The 24,228-nt window shown below is 42.4% G+C and overlaps 1 protein-coding gene and 2 long non-coding RNA genes across 17 annotated transcripts in view; all 3 read right to left on the bottom strand.

Moving 5' to 3' along the window:
* LOC110512975 (protein MTSS 1) overlaps positions 1-24,228 on the bottom strand; it is a 136,034-nt gene that overhangs the window by 100,131 nt on the left and 11,675 nt on the right. The window lies entirely within an intron of this gene.
* Positions 8,146-10,196, bottom strand: LOC118937344. The gene is made up of 3 exons (XR_005034618.1): positions 9,723-10,196; positions 8,967-9,673; positions 8,146-8,917 (listed from the first exon to the last, which is right to left on the bottom strand). It is a non-coding gene; the product is annotated as an uncharacterized LOC118937344 (long non-coding RNA).
* LOC118937343 lies at positions 13,794-15,787 on the bottom strand. 5 transcript variants are annotated; one of them, XR_005034612.1, is made up of 7 exons: positions 15,688-15,787; positions 15,177-15,372; positions 15,046-15,121; positions 14,761-14,783; positions 14,630-14,672; positions 14,029-14,125; positions 13,794-13,843 (listed from the first exon to the last, which is right to left on the bottom strand). It is a non-coding gene; the product is annotated as an uncharacterized LOC118937343 (long non-coding RNA). The 5 variants fall into 5 exon arrangements; XR_005034615.1 differs by lacking the exon at positions 15,046-15,121 and having other exon boundaries at positions 14,630-14,662; positions 14,751-14,793; XR_005034613.1 differs by lacking the exons at positions 13,794-13,843; positions 14,029-14,125; positions 14,630-14,672 and adding an exon at positions 14,192-14,320.

The following is a 24,228-nucleotide window of genomic DNA, read 5'->3' on the forward strand; positions in this document are numbered from 1 at the left end:
TGTGGTGGAGAGGTCAGGGAGAAAGGAACAGCCGTCTCGCCGGCTAAATGAAAACAAGGTGATTTACCTTCCTTCACACCAACTAGTCAGTTGTTACAACAACAAAAAAATGGCTGCAATTAAATAAGTTCTTCAGGCTTCAAGGTTCACTTAACGGGCCCATTGGTCGCCTCATTACCATTTCAGAATTGGTCTTACGGTCCATGTGCACCATGAACTCTTGGGAACCCTGGTTGATCTGAGAACACGTTTAGAAGTAAGACGAGGTTCCTGACTGCGGCATAAAGAAAGAACAAAGAAACAAAGGTCAACAAACTTGCGGGTGAAATCTGAAACAATATTGCCTTGTTCTTCTTGTGGCTTTCCGGCAGACGAGACACTTCTGAGTGTTCTGCTGCCACTCGCAGGTCAAAACTGGTTCCATATCCCAGAGACTTGGAGACTGTATTGCCTTCAGCTGTGAGGCTGACTTCCTGTCTGTGGTGCCAGTCGAGGTCCGCTGTGAGGCTGGCTTCCTGTCTGTGGTGCCAGTCGAGTTCAGCTGTGAGGCTGGCTTCCTGTCTGTGGAGCCAGTCGAGGTCCACTGTGAGGCTGGCTTCCTGTCTGTGGAGCCAGTCGAGGTCCACTGTGAGGCTGGCTTCCTGTCTGTTGTGCTAGTCGAGGTCAGCTATGAGGCTGGCTTCCTGTCTGTGGTGCTAGTCAAGGTCAGATAAGGATAAACTCGGAAGCTACCAGAAGAACTGTGTGATCAGCGTTATCCAGTTGTTTGATAAGAGAAGATTGAAGGCTCTCTACTTTTTCTAGGGTGGAGGCCATTCTCTATCAGCTTGATTACAGAGGAAAGCGACATAGAAACATTTATAAAGTGATGTATAAAAGGAGAGATATTAAAAGACAACAGTAAAGTTTGCTCTTCATTAATTAAAAGCCATTGATTCATTTTTCTAGCACTTCATCAAGGGAAAACATTTGACAATGTTCTTTGTTAACCTTCTCTGAAAAAACAAACATTGTATTGCTGGTTGTTTTCTGAGCTATACTTTCTAGAACTGTAGAACTTTCTAGAACTGTAACTGTAGAATTGTAGAACTTTCTAGAACAGGAGCAGTAGAACTGTAGAACTTTCTCGAACTTTCTAGAACTGGAACTGTAGAACTTTCTAGAGCTGGAACAGTAGAACTGTAGAACTTTCTAGAACTGTAGAACTGTAGGAACAAAGATGAATCTGTCACCAGCAAGGAGGCCTCCAGCCTTCCAGCAGACTTCCTTCCTCCATGACGGACTGACTGGCCTGATGAAAATAGAGCAGGAAAACCACAAGCATTGGAGAGAGGACGGAGCTAGCCGGAGCGTTCGGGCCTTCCAACAGTGCACGCTCCTGTTCAGCCGAGACAACTAGCTGGACAATGTAGTCATACACATGAACCAACGGCCTGATTCACAGTCACTCAGCAACCACGGCTCGGACTGGCTGACATAGCTCAAAACAGACAGTCTCTGTAATGATGAATCTCATGTACATACAGTAGCCTGATTGAGACTGGCGCCTTGCAGGCTTCCCTTACCAGGTGGACTGGGACTGAGGTAGAATGATACCGCTTGTCCATGACCCCCCCCCAGCTAACAACAAACATTCCTACCACTTTAGAGAATGTTCCTTTTAACCTGCTATGCTAATGCTCCTAACCTGCTATGTTAATGCTCCTAACCTGCTATGCTAATGCTCCTAACCTGCTATGTTAATGCTCCAAACCTGCTATGTTAATGCTCCTAACCTGCTATGTTAATGCTCCTAACCTGCTATGCTAATGCTCCTAACCTGCTATGTTAATGCTCCTAACCTGCTATGTTAATGCTCCTAACCTGCTATGCTAATGCTCCTAACCTGCTATGCTAATGCTCCTAACCTGCTATGCTAATGCTCCTAACCTGCTATGCTAATGCTCCTAACCTGCTATGCTAATGCTCCTAACCTGCTATGCTAATGCTCCTAACCTGCTATGCTAATGCTCCTAACCTGCTATGCTAATGCTCCTAACCTGCTATGCTAATGCTCCTAACCTGCTATGCTAATGCTCCTAACCTGAATCAAGGGGAATCAACCTACTCTTACATTCTAAAAATTGTATGTTAATTTAATTATTTTGTTAACAGTTTCTGATCTCTGATCTCTAGTCGGACTTGAATGTTTGTACAAACTGTTTATCTGAGCCAAAAACATGTGTACGGAAGTTACACAACAGTGGCTGGTGTTTAGTCCCGAACTGAAACCGAAGGTCACGATAAACGCTTATCGGCATTCATAAAACTTCTCTTTAAACTTCAGATCTCTCTCCCTCTGAGACTCCAATAAAATATCCTATTTATTTATATGTTTTTGTTGGTGTGAAAAGGCAACAGGTTTGTCAAACAAAAGACATTTCGGTAGATAACACACCCAGTCAATCGCCTGTGTTTTATTTTCATCTGGCAGTTTGAATGTCGTCTCCTGTGTTATGAGTTGCATGTTAACAGGTGAAGTGAATTAGTGAGACAGGTGAGACAGAGGCTCAGTTCAGTCTAATGTTGTTTACAGTAAGCATGTCACTTGATACTTCAGACCAGTCCTCCTCCTCCTCCTCCACCTCCCACTAGGCTACCTGACTCCTCCCTCTAACCACTAGGCTACCTGACTCCCCCCTCTAACCACTAGGCTACCTGCCTCTAACCACTAGGCTACCTGCCTCTAACCACTAGGCTACCTGCCTCTAACCACTAGGCTACCTGCCTCTAACCACTAGGCTACCTGCCTCTAACCACTAGGCTACCTGCCTCTAACCACTTGGCTACCTGCCTCCCCCTCTAACCACTAGGCTACCTGCCTCTAACCACTAGGCTACCTGCCTCCCCCCTCTAACCACTAGGCTACCTGCCTCCCCCCTCTAACCACTAGGCTACCTGCCTCCCCCTCTAATTTACCACCTGTTGAAACTCCCAAGCTCCATCCCACCAAAACAGTCTGAAATCTCATGCAGCCTTTTCAAACAGCTCTTACACTAAAAGGACATTATTATCCTTTAAATTATTGCACAGTATTATTCCAACCTCATAGTGTGGAAAAATGGCATTCATAAAGTTTTAAGAGAAGTTTATGAATGCCAATAAATATATATATATATATATATATACAGACAACACAGCAAAATCACGTTTTTGACTGTACTGGGCCTTTAACACAGGATTAAAGACATTTCACGTCAGCTTGGCCAGTAGCTGCGGTCGTACACTGAAGACGAGAATTTATCTTGCATTGCATTTGAGTTACAGAGATAAAGTGAGAAGGCAAATAGTGATGCTGCAAAGCAAAGACCGTGTAGTGGGTTCAATACATCTGAGGTGAGAGAGGAGCAGCTGAATCATGTTATAAAACACAACAACCTCCACATCAGCAGATTCACAAATACTGATGGATCATTTTCAGAGACAGGGTGGAAAGATGCAGGTTCCTCCAGTCAGTCAGTCAGTCAGTCAGTCAGTCAGTCAGCCAGCCAGCCAGCCAGCCAGCCAGCCAGTCAGCCAGCCAGCCAGCCAGCCAGCCAGTCAGACAGCCAGTCAGACAGCCAGTCAGACAGTCAGCCAGCCAGTCAGATATGTGCAGCATCCAGCCATCCATCCAGCCAGTCAACCATCCATCCAGCCAGTCAGACAGCCAGTCAGTCAGCCAGCCAGCCAGCCAGCCAGCCAGCCAGTCAGATATGTAACAGCAGCAGGCAGGTCTGAGAGAGACAGACGTGTCCAGACTCATACAGAACTACTGAGGCACGGTGATAATCACACAGATATTTGTCTCGGGTCCTGCATGGCCTCTTGTCAACGCAACACACAGTACAACACGGTTATTTAAAACTCACAAACGTCACTATGTAGACTTGCGTATTTACTGAGGGGAGGGGAGGATTTCACGACAACAACATTAAGGATTACAAAGATAATAAAGGGAATTGAATTTAACTAATTAAGATAATCTACGAAATTACAGGCTAATAAAGTGAATTGAACTGAACCAATTAAGATAATCTCCGAAATTACAGGCTAATAAAGTGAATTGAACTGAACTAATTTAAATATTCAGTGAAATTACAGGCTAATAAAGTGAATTGAACTGAACTAATTTAAATATTCAGTGAAATTACAGGCTAATAAAGTGAATTGAACTAAATTGAATGGGTGGGAGGACTTGTGACAGTAAATCCAAGTGCTCTGCTGTGTTTCATTGTCAGCACAATGTATCAGGCATAATTTACTATGACTGAAAACATCTCCTGGACATCAGAACAGTCATCACTGACCTCCAACTGGATCAACAGTTCTACTTCAACGAGTCGGCAGCTCAGGACATTCTGCTTCCCCCTGGACCAGGCCCTGTTTCCCGGGACTCGAAAGAGGAAGCGGCAGCTCAGGACATTCTGCTTCCCCCTGGACCAGGCCCTGTTCCCCGGGACTCGAAAGAGGAAGCGGCGGCTCAGGACATTCTGCTTACCCCTGGACCAGGCCCTGTTCCCCGGGACTCGAAAGAGGAAGCGGCGGCTCAGGACATTCTGCTTACCCCTGGACCAGGCCCTGTTCCCCGGGACTCGAAAGAGGAAGCGGCGGCGCAAGCGAGGCGAGCGTCATGACTAAACTACGCCGGCGAGCATGTTGGACCCGCCATTGCCTTGTGATTCGTTGAGTTCCGTTCCAGATTATCCTATCAACTGAAAAACTGTAATATCCTACGTTTCTCGGAGTTGTGTCGTAATGAGGAAATGGATATACAATATGCATCGTCGAGACCAGACAGTAAGGCGAGACGGGGAGGAGTGTGTCTCTTTTTCGTGGCAGGTGATTTTAAATTCAGGAAAACGTGAAATACGTTCACTTTTACCAGAATTTCCCATGTGCAACTAGAAGAGACAAAACTCTAGATCACCTTCACTCCACACAGGCGCATACAACGAACTCTCCTTCACCCTCCATTTGGCAAATCTGACCCTAACGCTAACCTCCTGATTCCTGTTTACAAGCAAAAAACTTGTAAAAAAAAAACAGGAAGTACCAAAAAAAACAGGAAGTACCAATACAGAAGTGGTCAGATGAAGCGGTTGCTAAGCTACAGGACTGCTCCTCTAGCACAGACTGGAACATGTTCCGGAACTCATCCGATAACATTGAGGAGTTTACCACAACGACATCGTCCCCACATTGACCGTTCGTACATATCCCAACCAGAAGCAATGGATTACAGGCAACATCCGTACTGAGCTAAAGGCTAGAGCTGCCGCTTTCAAGGAGCGGGATATTAATCCGGACGCTTATTAGAAATCCCGCTACGAGACCTCTGACGCGCTATCAAATAAACAAAGGGTCAATAAAGGACTAAGATGGAATCCTACTACACCGGCTATGACACTCAACGGATTTGGCAGGGCAGTCAAACTATCACGGCTTCAGGGTGTGGTAAGCAGTAGCTGCAGAGGCCTCGTTCCTCTCTCCTCAGAGACCTGGCCTGGCCTCAGCCTCGTTCCTCTCTCCCCAGAGCCCTGGCCTCAGACTACATTAGAGACCTAGCTGGCTGGATCAGAGTGCTAGTGAAGGCTGGCTGGGTGGATAGCTGGCAGGGGATGGAACAGGGCCAATGGCATCATTAAGGGCTGCATGTTCTAACGGGCCTCTGCCTCGGCCCATCTAAATAGGGTCTCAAACTCTGCCTCCTAGTGCTCTTCCCTCCCTCCCTCGCCCCTTCTGCCCCCCCCCCTCTCTCTCGCAGTCCCCTATCTCTCTCTTCCTCTCCCACCCCCTCTCTCTGGCTCCCTCTTTCTCTGCCTCTCTATGTCTCCCTCTCTGCCCCCTATCTCTCTGTCTCCCTCTTTCTCTGCCTCTCTCTCTCTCTCTCTCCACTTCAAAGCCCATGACTTTATCCCTGTCCTGCTCGTCGGGCGGGCCCAGGCCACCACAGCCAGATGAACTCCCTCAATTGGCATTAAGGGAGGAGTGAATAGACTGAACTGGGCACGCTCACAAAAGGCCTCACTGTTATCGTTTAGCACAGTACAGTAGCCTCAATGCTCTGAAGCTCTGGATTCACATACAATGACATGACACATAAAAAAGTCAGAGGCGGCTATTTATACAGCCTGCAGTCTATTGAGCCTCTTCCTACAGGGAACCATTCTATAGTCAGGGAAAATATGGTCTGAGAGAGCAGCAATCACTAGCTCTATCTATTAATGGGAAAATGGATCAGCTTCTCAGAACCTTACCGAGAGGAGAGATCAGCCTCTCAGAACCCTACCCAGAGGAGAGATCAGCTTCTCAAAACCCTACCCAGAGGAGGGATCAGCGTCTCAGAACCCTACCCAGAGGAGGGATCAGCGTCTTAGAACCCTACCGAGAGGAGAGATCAGCCTCTCAGAACCCTACCGAGAGGAGAGATCAGCGTCTCAGAACCCTACCCAGAGGAGAGATCAGCGTCTCAGAACCCTACCCAGAGGAGGGATTAGCCTCTCAGAACCCTACCCAGAGGAAGGATCAGCTTCTCAGAACCTTACCCAGAGGAGGGATCAGCCTCCCAGAACCCTACCCAGAGGAGGGATCAGCCTCTCAGAACCCTACCCAGAGGAGGGATCAGCCTCTCAGAACCCTACCCAAAGGAGGGATCAGCCTCTCAGAACCCTACCCAGAGGAGGGATCAGCCTCTCAGAACCCTACCCAGAGGAGGGATCAACCTCTCAGAACCCTACCCAGAGGAGGGACCAGCCTCTCAGAACCCTACCCAGAGGAGGGATCAGCCTCTCAGAACCCTACCCAGAGGAGGGACCAGCCTCTCAGAACCCTACCCAGAGGAGGGACCAGCCTCTCAGAACCCTACCCAGAGGAGGGAGAATTTTCCAGCATGCCTCTCTCCATGATCTCCAGGAGATGTGCTCTCTACTCTGTCCATATCCCGGAGGCTTCTGTTTGTTTTCTCTTTGAGAAAGGGGATAAAGTTCAGTAGAGTACTGTATAGATACTAAATGGGATAGAGTTCAGTAGAGTACTTTATAGATACTAAAAGGGATAGAGTTCAGTAGAGTACTGTATAGATACTAAAAGGGATAGAGTTCAGTAGAGTACTTTATGGATACTAAAAGGGGATAGAGTTCAGTAGAGTACTTTATGGATACTAAAAGGGGATAGAGTTCAGTAGAGTACTTTATGGATACTAAAAGGGATAGAGTTCAGTAGAGTACTTTATAGATACTAAAAGGGATAGAGTTCAGTAGAGTACTTTATGGATAATAAAAGGGATAGTTCAGTAGAGTACTTTATGGATACTAAAAGGGGATAGAGTTCAGTAGAGTACTTTATGGATACTAAAAGGGGATAGAGTTCAGTAGAGTACTTTATGGATACTAAAAGGGATAGAGTTCAGTAGAGTACTTTATAGATACTAAAAGGGATAGAGTTCAGTAGAGTACTTTATGGATAATAAAAGGGATAGTTCAGTAGAGTACTTTATAGATACTAAAAGGGATTGAGTTCAGTAGAGTACTGTATAGATACTAAAAGGGATAGAGTTCAGTAGAGTACTTTATGGATACTAAAAGGGGATAGAGTTCAGTAGAGTACTTTATGGATACTAAAAGGGGATAGAGTTCAGTAGAGTACTTTATGGATACTAAAAGGGGATAGAGTTCAGTAGAGTACTTTATGGATAATAAAAGGGATAGTTCAGTAGAGTACTTTATAGATACTAAAAGGGGATAGAGTTCAGTAGAGTACTTTATAGATACTAAAAGGGATAGAGTTCAGTAGAGTACTTTATAGATACTAAAAGGGATAGAGTTCAGTAGAGTACTTTATGGATAATAAAAGGGATAGTTCAGTAGAGTACTTTATAGGTACTAAAAGGGATAGTTCAGTAGAGTACTGTATAGATACTAAAACTATTCAAGAAAATCAAATACCGCTTTAGCAACTGTATTAGGCAAAAGCAACTGAAGTTAAATAATGTTGTTAGAAAAATGACAAAAAGTTAAGTGTCTTACACAAAGGTATATTTATAAAATATAAATAAATATAATGTGAAATATTATTTTATATAAATATAAAATATATATTTTCAAATGTCAAATGTCCACTCCTGGATTTACACAACGGAAGTGTTAACAAGTGTCATCCTTTAAATCACATCTGTGAACATCCAATTTAACAGTTAACAAATTGATTGTAAACCATCTTATTCAAGGGAAACAGCCCAGAACTCTTCTAACTAAGGTAAAGTGGGAGAGTTGAAAAGGCTGATGGACTTGGAGAACAGGAGAGAGAGTGAAAACCCTGGCTGGATATCAAGGTGGTGAGTGACTGGATGAAGGTGAAGAAACACAAACAGCAGAGGATTCTACTAACATTATAAAACTGTGACTCACACACAGCAGCTGACACGGCCAAGGCAAACAGAAGAGTTCCACTCCTGCCGTCGCAGAGCCTCTTATTTCATCATTCAACATACAGTCCACCTCCTCTACCATGTGACAGGGTTTCAACTAGACAGTCCACCTCCTCTACCATGTGACAGGGTTTCAACTAGACAGTCCATCTCCTCTACCATGTGACAGGGTTTCAACTAGACAGTCCATCTCCTCCACCATGTGACAGGGTTTCAACTAGACAGTCCATCTCCTCTACCAGGTGACAGGGTTTCAACTAGACAGTCCACCTCCTCTACCATGTGGCCAGGGTTTCAACTAGACAGTCCACCTCCTCTACCAGGTGACAGGGTTTCAACTAGACAGTCCACCTCCTCTACCAGGTGACAGGGTTTCAACTAGACAGTCCACCTCCTCTACCAGGTGACAGGGTTTCAACTAGACAGTCCATCTCCTCTACCATGTGACAGGGTTTCAACTAGACAGTCCACCTCCTCTACCATGTGACAGGGTTTCAACTAGATCAACTAGACAGTCCACCTCCTCTACCATGTGACAGGGTTTCAACTAGACAGTCCACCTCCTCTACCATGTGACAGGGTTTCAACTAGATCAACTAGACAGTTTACCTCCTCTACCATGTGACAGGGTATCAACTAGATCAACTAGACAGTCCATCTCCTCTACCATGTGACAGGGTATCAACTAGATCAACTAGACAGTCCACCTCCTCTACCATGTGACAGGGTTTCAACTAGACAGTCCACCTCCTCTACCATGTGACAGGGTGTCAACTAGACAGTCCATCTCCTCTACCATGTGACAGGGTTTCAACTAGACTGTCCACCTCCTCTACCATGTGACAGGGTGTCAACTAGACTGTCCACCTCCTCTACCATGTGACAGGGTTTCAACTAGACAGTCCATCTCCTCTACCATGTGACAGGGTTTCAACTAGACAGTCCACCTCCTCTACCATGTGACAGGGTTTCAACTAGACAGTCCACCTCCTCTACCATGTGACAGGGTTTCAACTAGACAGTCCACCTCCTCTACCATGTGACAGGGTTTCAACTAGACAGTCCATCTCCTCTACCATGTGACAGGGTTTCAACTAGACAGTCCATCTCCTCTACCATGTGACAGGGTTTCAACTAGACAGTCCACCTCCTCTACCATGTGACAGGGTTTCAACTAGACAGTCCACCTCCTCTACCATGTGACAGGGTTTCAACTAGACAGTCCACCTCCTCTACCATGTGACAGGGTATCAACTAGATCAACTAGACAGTCCACCTCCTCTACCATGTGACAGGGTTTCAACTAGACAGTCCACCTCCTCTACCATGTGACAGGGTTTCAACTAGACAGTCCATCTCCTCTACCATGTGACAGAGTTTCAACTAGACAGTCCATCTCCTCTACCATGTGGCCAGGGTTTCAACTTTCTGTTGACAGGATGTGACTCATCTTTGCTCATGCTATGAAGCTGTGAAAACAGTGTGGGTATGGAAAACATGGTGAGTCTTAAAGGTGGGAGTAAAACCTAGAATATTGCTTTGGGAAACAACACAAACCCTCACAGTGGTAAAGAGAGATAAACACTCCCTTTAAAGAGGAGCCAGTTAAGAGAAAAGTAAACTACACTTGAATGTCTTTTTCAGACTACTAAACAACCCCTTGTACTTATACGTAAGCCTGAACAGAACAACAGAACAGAAGAGAAGAGAACAGAACAGAACACAACAGAACAGAAGAGAACAGAACAGAATAGAAGAGAACAGAACACAACACAACAGAACAGAAGAGAACAGAACACAACAGAACAGAAGAGAACAGAACACAACAGAACAGAAGAGAACAGAACACAACAGAACAGAAGAGAACAGATCAGAACACAACAGAAGAGAATAGATCAGAACACAACAGAAGAGAACAGAACACAACAGAACAGAACACAACAGAACAGAAGGGGACAGATCAGAACAGAACAGAAGAGAACAGAACACAACAGAACAGAAGAGAACAGAATAGAAGAGAACAGAACACAACAGAATAGAAGAGAACAGAACATAATAGAAGAGAACAGAACACAACAGAACAGAAGAGAACAGAACACAACAGAACAGAAGAGAACAGATCAGAACACAACAGAAGAGAACAGAACACAACAGAAGAGAACAGAACACAACAGAACAGAACAGAACACAACAGAACACAACACAACAGAAGAGAACAGAACAACAGAACAGAAGAGAACAGAACAGGACAGAAGAGAACAGAACACAACACAACATAACAGAAGAGAACAGAACAGAACAGAAGAGAACAGAACAGAACAGAACAGAAGAGAACAGAACAGAAGAGAACAGAACAACACCTGCCCTCAGGTAAACCCTCTGACTGATCCAATCAAAGCCGGAGTGTTACTGTACCCATCTGTCCATGAAAGGTGACTACAATAAACCTTGGCACATTAAACACAGTAATACTTGAATGCAAACGGTTGTTCTTTGTGAGGATCGTTTAATTTACATTCTTATTACTTCAGGAGGCTCTGAGTCGGAAAGCTGTGTCGACTTTACATTCTTGGGGAAATAAAAATGTTGACAACAATGTCTTTTTTCAATCCAACCTTACTTCCCGTAGTTTAAACCTCTCCAAATAAGATGATAACAGGTGTAGGCCTATATACTCTATATCTAACCTCAACACCATCAACCACTCATTTCATATTAAACTATATTTTTACATGAGTTTATGAGGTCACATTCCTGTCTCAATAAAGTATCTTGTAAAATCTGAACGAACATCAATATGGGACTAATATTGACGTACTGCAAGCCCACAACATGAAGACTGTATCTCATCTGCAGTCGTCTGTCACCAGTCCAAGTCTGGGAGGAAATAGATGAAATGATAAGATCATAAAAATAAAAAAAATTGAAAAAAACTTTATTGATGTCTTTAATTCGTGCCAAAAATCGTGTGAGGCGCAACAACGCTATTGAAAACATTTGATGAGTGTAAAGCAGGTGTGTACAGGTTATAACTCACTTCCTTCTCTGATTTACAGGGTATTGTTATGGGTATACTGTTGTATAAATATATATATTTATCCGTTATTTTACCAGGTAAGTTGACTGAGAACACGTTCTCATTTACAGCAACGACCTGGGGAATAGTTACAGGGGAGAGGAGGGGGATGAATGAGCCAATTGTAAACTGGGGATTATTAGGTGACCGTGATGGTGTGAGGGTCGGATAGGGAAATTAGCCAGGACACCGGGGTTAACACCCCTACTCTTACAATAAGTGCCATGGGATCTTAAATGACCTCAGAGAGTCAGGAAAGCCGTTTAACGTCCCATCCGAAAGACGGCACCCTACACAGGGCAATGTCCCCAATCACCGCCGTGGGGTATTGGGACATGTTTTTAGACCAGAGGAAAGAGTGCCTCCTACTGACCCTCCAACACCACTTCCAGCAGCATCTGGTCTCCCATCCAGGAACTGACCAGGACCAACCCTGCTTAGCTTCAGAAGCAAGCCAGCAGTGGTATGCAGGGTGGTATGCTGCAGGGTGGTATGCTGCAGGGTGGTATGCTGCAGGGTGGTATGCTGCAGGGTGGTATGCTGCAGGGTGGTATGCTGCAGGGTGGTATGCTGCAGGGTGGTATGCTGCAGGCATTGATTGTAGTATTACTGTAGTGTAGACAGGCTACACTCTACGGACACAAATGACGGTAGTGAACTGAAGGCCTGAGGGGAAAGCCAATGGTAGGCATGTAGATACGTAGTTGGAACGTTATGGGATGCCCCAGGGTATAGGCCCATGTCTGTCAACGACCTTTCAACCTTTCAAAATATGTATTGTAACACAGTGCAGGTTATAACACTGTCCCTCAGGTATATGGCTGGGTGAGGGGATAAATAACACTGGGGTTATACAGTACATACAGTCTATGTCCTACCACTCAGACCTGGAGGGCCTAACCTTCCTAAATACTGATAGTTGCCATGGAGACAGCTCGTACTACACTCTCTAACTGACTCTACTACTATAACCTAGTGTTACCTCTCTGACTCTACTACTATAACCTAGTGTTACCTCTGACTCTACTACTATAACCTAGTGTTACCTCTCTGACTCTACTACTATAACCTAGTGTTACCTCTCTGACTCTACTACTATAACCTAGTGATACCTCTCTGACTCTACTACTATAACCTAGTGTTATCTCTCTGACTCTACTACTATAACCTAGTGACTCTACTACTATAACCTAGTGTTACCTCTCTGACTCTACTACTATAACCTAGTGTTACCTCTGACTCTACTACTATAACCTAGTGTTACCTCTCTGACTCTACTACTATAACCTAGTGTTACCTCTCTGACTCTACTACTATAACCTAGTGTTACCTCTCTGACTCTACTACTATAACCTAGTGATACCTCTCTGACTCTACTACTATAACCTAGTGATACCTCTCTGACTACTACTATAACCTAGTGATACCTCTCTGACTCTACTACTATAACCTAGTGTTACCTCTCTGACTCTACTACTATAACCTAGTGATACCTCTCTGACTCTACTACTATAACCTAGTGTTACCTCTCTGACTACTACTATAACCTAGTGATACCTCTCTGATTCTACTACTATAACCTAGTGTTATTACCTCTCTGACTCTACTACTATAACCTAGTGTTACCTCTCTGACTCTACTACTATAACCTAGTGATACCTCTCTGACTACTACTATAACCTAGTGTTACCTCTCTGTCTCTACTACTATAACCTAGTGATACCTCTCTGACTCTACTACTATAACCTAGTGTTACCTCTCTGACTCTACTACTATAACCTAGTGTTACCTCTCTGACTACTACTATAACCTAGTGATACCTCTCTGACTCTACTACTATAACCTAGTGTTACCTCTCTGACTACTACTATAACCTAGTGATACCTCTCTGACTCTACTACTATAACCTAGTGATACCTCTCTGACTCTACTACTATAACCTAGTGATACCTCTCTGACTCTACTACTATAACCTAGTGATACCTCTCTGACTACTACTATAACCTAGTGTTACCTCTCTGACTCTACTACTATAACCTAGTGATACCTCTCTGACTCTACTACTATAACCTAGTGATACCTCTCTGACTCTACTACTATAACCTAGTGATACCTCTCTGACTACTACTATAACCTAGTGTTACCTCTCTGACTCTACTACTATAACCTAGTGATACCTCTCTGACTCTACTACTATAACCTAGTGTTACCTCTCTGACTCTACTACTATAACCTAGTGATACCTCTCTGACTCTACTACTATAACCTAGTGACTCTACTACTATAACCTAGTGTTACCTCTCTGACTCTACTACTATAACCTAGTGTTACCTCTCTGACTCTACTATTATAACCTAGTGATACCTCTCTGACTCTACTACTATAACCTAGTGATACCTCTCTGACTCTACTACTATAACCTAGTGATACCTCTCTGACTACTACTATAACCTAGTGTTACCTCTCTGACTCTACTACTATAACCTAGTGACTCTACTACTATAACCTAGTGATACCTCTCTGACTCTACTACTATAACCTAGTGATACCTCTCTGACTACTACTATAACCTAGTGTTACCTCTCTGACTCTACTACTATAACCTAGTGACTCTACTACTATAACCTAGTGATACCTCTCTGACTCTACTACTATAACCTAGTGATACCTCTCTGACTCTACTACTATAACCTAGTGATACCTCTCTGACTCTACTACTATAACCTAGTGATACCTCTCTGACTACTACTATAACCTAGTGTTACCTCTCTGACTCTACTACTATAACCTAGTGTTACCTCTCTGACTCTACTACTATAACCTAGTGATACCTCTCTGACTCTACTACTATAACCTAGTGATACCTCTCTGACTCTACTACTATAACCTAGTGATACCTCTCTGACTCTACTACTATAACCTAGTGTTACCTCTCTGACTCTACTACTATAACCTAGTGATACCTCTCTGACTCTACTACTATAACCTAGTGATACCTCTCTGACTCTACTACTATAACCTAGTGATACCTCTCTGACTCTACTACTATAACCTAGTGACTCTACTACTATAACCTAGTGATACCTCTCTGACTCTACTACTATAACCTAGTGTTACCTCTCTGACTCTACTACTATAACCTAGTGATACCTCTCTGACTCTACTACTATAACCTAGTGATATCTCTCTGACTCTACTATTATAACCTAGTGACTCTACTACTATAACCTAGTGATACCTCTCTGACTCTACTACTATAACCTAGTGTTACCTCTCTGACTACTACTATAACCTAGTGATACCTCTCTGACTCTACTACTATAACCTAGTGATACCCCTCTGACTCTACTACTATAACCTAGTGTTACCTCTCTGACTCTACTACTATAACCTGGTGTTACCTCTCCGACTCTACTACTATAACCTAGTGTTACCTCTCTGACTCTACTACTATAACCTAGTGATACCTCTCTGACTCTACTACTATAACCTAGTGATACCTCTCTGACTCTACTACTATAACCTAGTGATACCTCTCTGACTCTACTACTATAACCTAGTGTTACCTCTCTGACTCTACTACTATAACCTAGTGATACCTCTCTGACTCTACTACTATAACCTAGTGACTCTACTACTATAACCTAGTGATACCTCTCTGACTCTACTACTATAACCTAGTGTTACCTCTCTGACTCTACTACTATAACCTAGTGATACCTCTCTGACTACTACTATAACCTAGTGTTATCTCTCTGACTCTACTACTATAACCTAGTGATACCTCTCTGACTCTACTACTATAACCTAGTGTTACCTCTCTGACTCTACTACTATAACCTAGTGATACCTCTCTGACTACTACTATAACCTAGTGTTATCTCTCTGACTCTACTACTATAACCTAGTGACTCTACTACTATAACCTAGTGTTACCTCTCTGACTCTACTACTATAACCTAGTGTTACCTCTCTGACTCTACTATTATAACCTAGTGATACCTCTCTGACTCTACTACTATAACCTAGTGATACCTCTCTGACTCTACTACTATAACCTAGTGATACCTCTCTGACTCTACTACTATAACCTAGTGATACCTCTCTGACTACTACTATAACCTAGTGTTACCTCTCTGACTCTACTATTATAACCTAGTGTTACCTCTCTGACTCTACTACTATAACCTAGTGATACCTCTCTGACTCTACTACTATAACCTAGTGTTATCTCTCTGACTCTACTACTATAACCTAGTGTTATCTCTGATTCTACTACTATAACCTAGTGTTATCTCTCTGACTACTACTATAACCTAGTGTTATCTCTCTGACTCTACTACTATAACCTAGTGATACATCTCTGACTCTACTACTATAACCTGGTGTTACCTCTCTGACTGGGGCTCCTCTGCTCTGATACTCCTGCATCATCAGTCATCATAAAACTCTAGTACTGCTTCTGTCCTTAAACCAGCCGGAGTGGCTACAGGAAAATACTTGTGTGTATGTATGTGTGTGTATGTGTGTGTGCTGTTCCTACGGTGCCTGACGAATGTGTGTGTCGCTGAGGTCCTATTAATAGCCCTGTGTACAGCTGGAAGTGTCAGCCTGCCGGGATGAGAATGGATTTTCTACAGCCAGCATCTCTTTCTACAGCCAGCATCTCTTTATACAGCCAGCAACTCTTTCTACAGCCAGCAACTCTTTCTACAGCCAGCAACTCTTTCTACAGCCAGCAACTCTTTCTACAGCCAGCAACTCTTTCTACAGCCAGCAACTCTTTCTACAGCCAGCATCTCTTTCTACAGCCAGCATCTCTTTCTACAGCCAGCATCTCTTTCTACAGCCAGCATCTCTTTCTACAGCCAGCATCTCTTTATACAGCCAGCAACTCTTTCTACAGCCAGCAACTCTTTCTACAGCCAGCATCTCTTTCTACAGCCAGCATCTCTTTATACAGCCAGCAACTCTTTCTACAGCCAGCAACTCTTTCTACAGCCAGCAACTCTTTCTACAGCCAGCAACTCTTTCTACAGCCAGCAACTCTTTCTACAGCCAGCAACTCTTTCTACAGCCAGCATCTCTTTCTACAGCCAGCATCTCTTTCTACAGCCAGCATCTCTTTCTACAGCCAGCATCTCTTTCTACAGCCAGCATCTCTTTATACAGCCAGCAACTCTTTCTACAGCCAGCAACTCTTTCTACAGCCAGCAACTCTTTCTACAGCCAGCAACTCTTTCTACAGCCAGCAACTCTTTCTACAGCCAGCAACTCTTTATACAGCCAGCAGCTCCTTCTACAGCCAGCAACTCTTTCTACAGCCAGCAACTCTTTCTACAGCCAGCAACTCTTTCTACAGCCAGCAACTCTTTCTACAGCCAGCAACTCTTTCTACAGCCAGCAACTCTTTATACAGCCAGCAACTCTTTATACAGCCAGCAACTCCTTCTACAGCCAGCAACTCCTTCTACAGCCAGCAACTCCTTCTACAGCCAGCAACTCCTTCTACAGCCAGCAACTCTTTATACAGCCAGCAACTCTTTATACAGCCAGCAACTCTTTATACAGCCAGCAACTCTTTATACAGCCAGCAACTCCTTCTACAGCCAGCAACTCCTTCTACAGCCAGCAACTCCTTCTACAGCCAGCAGCTCTTTCTACAGCCAGCAACTCCTTCTACAGCCAGCAACTCCTTCTACAGCCAGCAACTCCTTCTACAGCCAGCAACTCCTTCTACAGCCAGCAGCTCTTTCTACAGCCAGCAACTCCTTCCACAGCCAGCAGCTCTTTCTACAGCCAGCAACTCCTTCTACAGCCAGCAACTCCTTCTACATCCAGCAACTCTTTCTACACACTTACACATACTTATACACACGCACAAGCACACACACCCTGAAGCTGGTAGGGTGGGTTCGATACGATATTATCACGATACTTAGTTGCAAATACAATATGTATTACGATTCTCACGATTCTCTAATATGTATTGCGATTCAATACTGTGATTTTATTGCCATCAGATTTTATTCCAAAAACATTTTGCTGAACATACATCTGCTGCAGAGGGGCAAGAGAGAGCCACGAGAAAACAAGTTCTGATCAGTCATAGAAATAAAGATACAGGTACAGACAACTAGCTATGAGGGATAAATACTGGAGTTTTGGTGCAGAGGGACAAGAGAGAGCCACGAGAAAACAAGTTCTGATCAGTCATAGAAATAAAGATACAGGTACAGACAACTAGCTATGAGGGATAAATACTGGAGTTTTGGTGCAGGTACAGACAACTAGCTATGAGGGATAAATACTGGAGTTTTGGTGCAGGTATAGACAACTAGCTATGAGGGATAAATACTGCCGTTTTGGTGCAGGTACAGACAACTAGCTATGAGGGATAAATACTGGAGTTTTGGTGCAGAGGGGCAAGAGAGAGCCACGAGAAAACAAGTTCTGATCAGTCAAAGAAATAAACAATTTGTCTTCCTGTTTAAAAAGAAGATGGAGAACTAGCTACGAAGGATAAATACTGGAGTTTTGGTGCAGGTACAGACAACTAGCTACGAAGGATAAATACTGGAGTTTTGGTGCAGGTACAGACAACTAGCTATGAAGGATAAATACTGTAGTTTTGGTGCAGGTACAGACAACTAGCTATGAAGGATAAATACTGTAGTTTTGGTGCAGGTATAGACAACTAGCTACGAAGGATAAATACTGGAGTTTTGGTGCAGGTACAGACAACTAGCTACGAAGGATAAATACTGGAGTTTTGGTGCAGGTACAGACAACAAGCTATGAAGGATAAATACTGGAGTTTTGGTGCAGGTACAGACAACTAGCTACGAAGGATAAATACTGGAGTTTTGGTGCAGGTACAGACAACTAGCTATGAAGGATAAATACTGGAGTTTTGGTGCAGGTACAGACAACTAGCTATGAAGGATAAATACTGGAGTTTTGGTGCAGGTACAGAAAACTAGCTATGAAGGGTAAATACTGGAGTTTTGGTGCAGGTATAGACAACTAGCTACGAAGGATAAATACTGGAGTTTTGGTGCAGGTACAGACAACAAGCTATGAAGGATAAATACTGGAGTTTTGGTGCAGGTACAGAAAACTAGCTATGAAGGGTAAATACTGGAGTTTTGGTGCAGGTATAGACAACTAGCTACGAAGGATAAATACTGGAGTTTTGGTGCAGGTACAGACAACTAGCTATGAAGGATAAATACTGGAGTTTTGGTGCAGGTACAGAAAACTAGCTATGAAGGGTAAATACTGGAGTTTTGGTGCAGGTATAGACAACTAGCTACGAAGGATAAATACTGGAGTTTTGGTGCAGGTACAGACAACTAGCTATGAAGGATAAATACTGGAGTTTTGGTGCAGGTACAGACAACTAGCTATGAAGGGTAAATACTGGAGTTTTGGTGCAGGTACAGACAACTAGCTATGAAGGATAAATACTGGAGTTTTGGTGCAGGTACAGAAAACTAGCTATGAAGGGTAAATACTGGAGTTTTGGTGCAGGTACAGACAACAAGCTATGAAGGATAAATACTGGAGTTTTGGTGCAGGTACAGAAAACTAGCTATGAAGGGTAAATACTGGAGTTTTGGTGCAGGTATAGACAACTAGCTACGAAGGATAAATACTGGAGTTTTGGTGCAGGTACAGACAACTAGCTATGAAGGATAAATACTGGAGTTTTGGTGCAGGTACAGAAAACTAGCTATGAAGGGTAAATACTGGAGTTTTGGTGCAGGTATAGACAACTAGCTACGAAGGATAAATACTGGAGTTTTGGTGCAGGTACAGACAACTAGCTATGAAGGATAAATACTGGAGTTTTGGTGCAGGTACAGACAACTAGCTATGAAGGGTAAATACTGGAGTTTTGGTGCAGGTACAGACAACTAGCTATGAAGGATAAATACTGGAGTTTTGGTGCAGAGGGACAAGATAGAGCCACGAGAAAACAAGTTCTGATCAGTCATAGAAATAAAGATACAGGTACAGACAACTAGCTATGAGGGATAAATACTGGAGTTTTGGTGCAGAGGGACAAGATAGAGCCACGAGAAAACAAGTTATGATCAGTCATAGAAATAAACAATTTGTCTCCCAGTTTAAAAAGAAGATGGAGAACTAGCTATGAAGGATAAATACTGGAGTTTTGGTGCAGGTACAGACAACTAGCTATGAAGGATAAATACTGGAGTTTTGGTGCAGGTACAGACAACTAGCTATGAAGGATAAATACTGGAGTTTTGGTGCAGGTACAGACAACTAGCTATGAAGGATAAATACTGGAGTTTTGGTGCAGGTACAGACAACTAGCTATGAAGGATAAATACTGGAGTTTTGGTGCAGGTACAGACAACTAGCTATGAAGGATAAATACTGGAGTTTTGGTGCAGGTACAGACAACTAGCTATGAAGGATAAATACTGGAGTTTTGGTGCAGGTACAGACAACTAGCTATGAAGGATAAATACTGGAGTTTTGGTGCAGGTACAGACAACTAGCTATGAAGGATAAATACTGGAGTTTTGGTGCAGGTACAGACAACTAGCTATGAAGGATAAATACTGGAGTTTTGGTGCAGGTACAGACAACTAGCTATGAAGGATAAATACTGGAGTTTTGGTGCAGGTACAGACAACTAGCACAAAAATAATAGTGCGATATTATCAAAACGATACATAGTATTGTAAAAATGTTTATCCAGACATGTAGCTGTATCGATTATCTTCCCCCATCACTAGTTCCCTGTGTGAGGAAGTGTAGCCTACTGATGCCAGATGTGGTGTGTGTGTGTGTGTGTGTGTGTGTGTGTGTGTGTGTGTGTGTGTGTGTGTGTGTGTGTGTGTGTGTGTGATCAGTGGTAGGCAGGGTGGAGAGGGCCGTGTGGGCAGAGAGAGGGCGGTGTCACGGCTTCAAACAGCAGCCTGAGGGATTTACTACCCACAGGATCAACCACCTGATCCCTTCATATTCCCCACCCCTGTTCAACCCCCTTAAAACAACATGGCCGCCACTGCACCAGCAGACAGGGCCGGGGCCCAAATCATTCAAGCAGGCTGCTCAAGAAACCATTAGCCATAGTACTGCAAGGAGTCAAGAATCACTGTGTGGTAGGATGCTGATAGGTTAACACTAGTCTTTCTATAATCTTTACTCTGAGGACCTGAAACATTCCACAGCCAACTACCCCCCCCCCCCCCCCCCCCCTCGTTCAACACAAAGGCAAAAGCCCTCTGAAGACCACGGGCCCCTTCCCCTGTCAGCCAGTGAGCTCAGGTGCTTGGCTAAAGTGGTGGAACTCCCAGGGTTTTAAAACAGAATGACCCCTGGACCAATAGGGAATGGGAACAAGACGAAAATGACCACGTTGTAGTGCAGTGGGCTAACTATAGTCTAATAATTACCACATGTTGTAGTGGGCTAACTATAGTCTAATAATTACCACATGTTGTAGTGGGCTAACTATAGTCTAATAATTACCACATATTGTAGTGGGCTAACTATAGTCTAATAATTACCACATGTTGTAGTGGGCTAACTATAGTCTAATAATTACCACATATTGTAGTGTAGTGGGCTAACTATAGTCTAATAATTACCACCTGTTGTAGTGGGCTAACTATAGTCTAATAATTACCACATGTTGTAGTGTAGTGGGCTAACTATAGTCTAATAATTACCACATATTGTAGTGGGCTAACTATAGTCTAATAATTACCACATGTTGTAGTGGGCTAACTATAGTCTAATAATTACCACATGTTGTAGTGGGCTAACTATAGTCTAATAATTACCACATGTTGTAGTGGGCTAACTATAGTCTAATAATTACCACATGTTGTAGTGTAGTGGGCTAACTATAGTCTAATAATTACCACATGTTGTAGTGGGCTAACTATAGTCTAATAATTACCACATGTTGTAGTGGGCTAACTATAGTCTAATAATTACCACATATTGTAGTGTAGTGGGCTAACTATAGTCTAATAATTACCACCTGTTGTAGTGGGCTAACTATAGTCTAATAATTACCACATGTTGTAGTGGGCTAACTATAGTCTAATAATTACCACATGTTGTAGTGGGCTAACTATAGTCTAATAATTACCACATGTTGTAGTGTAGTGGGCTAACTATAGTCTAATAATTACCACATGTTGTAGTGTAGTGGGCTAACTATAGTCTAATAATTACCACATGTTGTAGTGTAGTGGGCTAACTATAGTCTAATAATTACCACATGTTGTAGTGTAGTGGGCTAACTATAGTCTAATAATTACCACATGTTGTAGTGTAGTGGGCTAACTATAGTCTAATAATTACCACATGTTGTAGTGGGCTAACTATAGTCTAATAATTACCACATGTTGTAGTGTAGTGGGCTAACTATAGTCTAATAATTACCACATGTTGTAGTGGGCTAACTATAGTCTAATAATTACCACATGTTGTAGTGGGCTAACTATAGTCTAATAATTACCACATGTTGTAGTGTAGTGGGCTAACTATAGTCTAATAATTACCACATGTTGTAGTGGGCTAACTATAGTCTAATAATTACCACATGTTGTAGTGTAGTGGGCTAACTATAGTCTAATAATTACCACATGTTGTAGTGGGCTAACTATAGTCTAATAATTACCACATGTTGTAGTGTAGTGGGCTAACTATAGTCTAATAATTACCACATGTTGTAGTGGGCTAACTATAGTCTAATAATTACCACATATTGTAGTGTAGTGGGCTAACTATAGTCTAATAATTACCACATGTTGTAGTGGGCTAACTATAGTCTAATAATTACCACATATTGTAGTGTAGTGGGCTAACTATAGTCTAATAATTACCACATGTTGTAGTGGGCTAACTATAGTCTAATAATTACCACATGTTGTAGTGGGCTAACTATAGTCTAATAATTACCACATATTGTAGTGGGCTAACTATAGTCTAATAATTACCACATGCTGTAGTGTAGTGGGCTAACTATAGTCTAATAATTAACACATATTGTAGTGTAGTGGGCTAACTATAGTCTAATAATTACCACATGTTGTAGTGGGCTAACTATAGTCTAATAATTACCACATGTTGTAGTGGGCTAACTATAGTCTAATAATTACCACATATTGTAGTGGGCTAACTATAGTCTAATAATTACCACATGCTGTAGTGTAGTGGGCTAACTATAGTCTAATAATTACCACATATTGTAGTGTAGTGGGCTAACTATAGTCTAATAATTACCACATATTGTAGTGTAGTGGGCTAACTATAGTCTAATAATTACCACATGTTGTAGTGGGCTAACTATAGTCTAATAATTACCACATATTGTAGTGTAGTGGGCTAACTATAGTCTAATAATTACCACATGTTGTAGTGGGCTAACTATAGTCTAATAATTACCACATGTTGTAGTGGGCTAACTATAGTCTAATAATTACCACATATTGTAGTGGGCTAACTATAGTCTAATAATTACCACATGCTGTAGTGTAGTGGGCTAACTATAGTCTAATAATTACCACATATTGTAGTGTAGTGGGCTAACTATAGTCTAATAATTACCACATGTTGTAGTGGGCTAACTATAGTCTAATAATTACCACATGTTGTAGTGGGCTAACTATAGTCTAATAATTACCACATATTGTAGTGGGCTAACTATAGTCTAATAATTACCACATGCTGTAGTGGGCTAACTATAGTCTAATAATTACCACATATTGTAGTGTAGTGGGCTAACTATAGTCTAATAATTACCACATGTTGTAGTGGGCTAACTATAGTCTAATAATTACCACATATTGTAGTGGGCTAACTATAGTCTAATAATTACCACATATTGTAGTGGGCTAACTATAGTCTAATAATTACCACATGTTGTAGTGGGCTAACTATAGTCTAATAATTACCACATATTGTAGTGTAGTGGGCTAACTATAGTCTAATAATTACCACATATTGTAGTGTAGTGGGCTAACTATAGTCTAATAATTACCACATATTGTAGTGTAGTGGGCTAACTATAGTCTAATAATTACCACATGTTGTAGTGGGCTAACTATAGTCTAATAATTACCACATATTGTAGTGTAGTGGGCTAACTATAGTCTAATAATTACCACATATTGTAGTGTAGTGGGCTAACTATAGTCTAATAATTACCACATGTTGTAGTGGGCTAACTATAGTCTAATAATTACCACATGTTGTAGTGGGCTAACTATAGTCTAATAATTACCACATATTGTAGTGGGCTAACTATAGTCTAATAATTACCACATATTGTAGTGTAGTGGGCTAACTATAGTCTAATAATTACCACATGTTGTAGTGGGCTAACTATAGTCTAATAATTACCACATGTTGTAGTGGGCTAACTATAGTCTAATAATTACCACATGTTGTAGTGTAGTGGGCTAACTATAGTCTAATAATTACCACATGTTGTAGTGTAGTGGGCTAACTATAGTCTAATAATTACCACATATTGTAGTGGGCTAACTATAGTCTAATAATTACCACATGTTGTAGTGTAGTGGGCTAACTATAGTCTAATAATTACCACATGTTGTAGTGGGCTAACTATAGTCTAATAATTACCACATATTGTAGTGTAGTGGGCTAACTATAGTCTAATAATTACCACATGTTGTAGTGTAGTGGGCTA

Source organism: Oncorhynchus mykiss, chromosome 2, assembly GCF_013265735.2.
Source record: "Oncorhynchus mykiss isolate Arlee chromosome 2, USDA_OmykA_1.1, whole genome shotgun sequence".
Lineage (NCBI taxonomy): Eukaryota > Metazoa > Chordata > Actinopteri > Salmoniformes > Salmonidae > Oncorhynchus > Oncorhynchus mykiss.